Source organism: Jaculus jaculus, chromosome 18 (genome assembly GCF_020740685.1).
Source record: "Jaculus jaculus isolate mJacJac1 chromosome 18, mJacJac1.mat.Y.cur, whole genome shotgun sequence".
NCBI lineage: Eukaryota > Metazoa > Chordata > Mammalia > Rodentia > Dipodidae > Jaculus > Jaculus jaculus.
The window spans coordinates 59,843,439-59,846,052 of NC_059119.1; positions in this window are offsets into that span (position 1 = coordinate 59,843,439).

A 2,614-nucleotide genomic window follows, 5' to 3' on the forward strand; every position below is an offset into this window, starting at 1 on the left:
GAGCCATAATACCAAAATATAACCTCAAAAAACCCAGAATGGCACAGAATAAATATTCACACTGCAATAGATGGCATTGGGCATAGCAAGGAAACATTCAACCAATACAAGATTTAAAACAACCAGGGCAAACATCAAACTCTGTAGCTTCAAGTCCAGCAACTCAAACCAGTGACAAATCTTCAAGTCCGATAATTCTAACCAGCAACGAGTCTCTGGCATTCCAATTCCACCCCTCCAGCTAGGCTACTCACAGTCCTGGAAAACTTCATGGGGACCGGCAGCTCCTCGGCAGCCATCTCATGGTCCCGGCATCTCCACTGGGTCACCCATATCCCTCTTTCCTTCCATTCACCCAGGGGATGATCGATCATTCATGAGCTTCAGGGAGTAAAGCTTAACTTCCTCAGACTTGGGCATCTCAAAGCACCCTGAGGAAGCCTGGCCAATCATCAGAAGGGGCGTACTGTGGCCAGGTGTGCAAAAACATGTAGTTTTTATACATTTTACTTTTATATTTTTTTTAAGTTTTTATTTTTATTTTTTGTTTTTGATGTTTTGTTTTCCAAGGTAGGGTCTCACTCTGGTCCAGGCTGATCTGGAATTCACTATGTAGCCTCAGGGTTGCCTCGAACTCACTGTGATCCTCCTACCTCTGCCTCCCTAGTGCTAGGATTAAAGGCATGCGCCACCACGCCCGGCTGAAGTTTTTATTTATTTGAGAGAAGGAAAGAGGCAGACAAAGAGAGAGAGAGAGAGAGAGAGAATGGGCATGCCAAGGCCTCCAACCACTGCAAACAAACTCCAGACGCATGTACCATCTTGTGCATATGGCTTACGTGGGTCCTGAGGAATTGAACCGAGGTCCTTTGGCTTTGCAGACAAATGCCTTAACTGCTAAGCCATCTCTCCAGCCCTTATAATTTTATACATAAACTTATTTATAATTTTAATAATTATAAGTTTGCAAGGAGAAATTTGACAAAACATAATACTTCATTACTATTTTGTCTGCGAGGGCCTCACGAAAGCTACGCAAGTGCTCCGTCCACTAGGCTATACGCCAAGCCCTTGATTCACTCTGCGGTAGGGTCTCGGTGAGTTGTCTAGGCAGGCCTTGAACTTGCGATTCTCCTGCCCCAGCCTCCTGAATAGGCTGGGATGACAGGCCTGTGCCACCAAGTCATGGCTAGCAGGCCGTTGACGTCTGTGCTTTAGAGCCTGAGACGTGCTTACTTTGCACCACCAGTCACTCTCTTGCGAGTGGGTGGGGTGTGGAAAGAGACGGGGCTCTGTAGAGGGACAGAGTGAGTTGGAACCCAGCCTTCCAATGTACCAGCTGGGTGACCTTGAGCAAGTCACATGACTTCCCCCATTGGACTGCACAGGCTGGCTGTTGAGATGGGTGGGCATGCCTGGCAGTTAGTGGCCGCTTAGCAGTGTAGGAAGTTGGCACAGCCATCCTTCCTGTTGAGACAGTCGCGCTTCAGCCCAGGAGAGAGAAGATCCTGCTCTTGGGGGCTTCTCTGAACTGCTGCTGAAGTGGTGTGGCCACAGTCTGCCCTTCCCCCAAAGGCTGCTGGAGCCCCCCGCCCCCCTTCAACTTGTTCCAAGTTGGCTCCAGCCAACAGCTGAAACCTTGGCGAGCAAGGCCAGTATTGATCATGTTCCCGGGGCCTTTCAAGTGGCGGTTGGCTGCCTCTGATGTCCCTGCAGCGCCTGGTTACAAAGGCCAGCAGCTTCCGTCCGTCGGTGGCCCTTGGAGACTCGGTATCCACCCAGTCAGCCTGGGTGTGCTTATCAGGGTTTCGGAGCTCAGCGTCCACCTGGGGTCAGGGTCACCTAGCAGCCGCACAGGTACGCATTAGGGACGCGGTCAAGAGACCCATGCCGCGTCGTCACCTTGCTTTCACTGTCCGTGCGCAAATATTGGTCCTGCCTGCTACGTGCACCCAAGCCACACTCAGGGCCTCCCAGGCAAGACCTTTTGCGACCCCGCCAGGCTCGATGGCCAGGTCACTGGCAACACAGGAGAAGACAACTTTCGCAGAGATCCCAGCTCAATCTGCCAATATTTAAACCAGGTCGACTCTTCCAGCCTTTAGTCCCTGGTGGGGCGGAAATGTTGGCGGGTCCTGGCTGCTGGGGAAGGGAGGGCGAGCAGGCAGGGAGCCCACCACTGATTTCCTGCCTTGACTCATCACCTGGTGGGGTGCTTTCATCCAGGGGTCCCCCATAAACTTAGGTGTTCTGAATGCTAATCTCCCCAGCTGTCGGCAATTGGAAGTTAAAGCCTCCTGGAGGTGGTGTATTGTTGGGGGTGGGCTTATGGGTGTTATAGCCAGTGTCCCCTTGCCAATGTTTGGCACACTCTCCTGTTGCTATTGTCCACCGTATGTGTGCCAGGGGGTGATGTCCACCCTCTGCCCATGCCATCATTTTCTCCTGCCATCATGGAGCTTCCCCCCTCAAGCCTACAAGACAAAATAAACCTTTTTCCCCACAAGCTGCTCTTGGTCAGGTGATTTCTACCAGCAATGCGAACCTGACTGCGACACCTGGCCTTTGGACATGTTCCTCACCTTTTTGCTCTGTTTTCAAAGATCACTTTTAT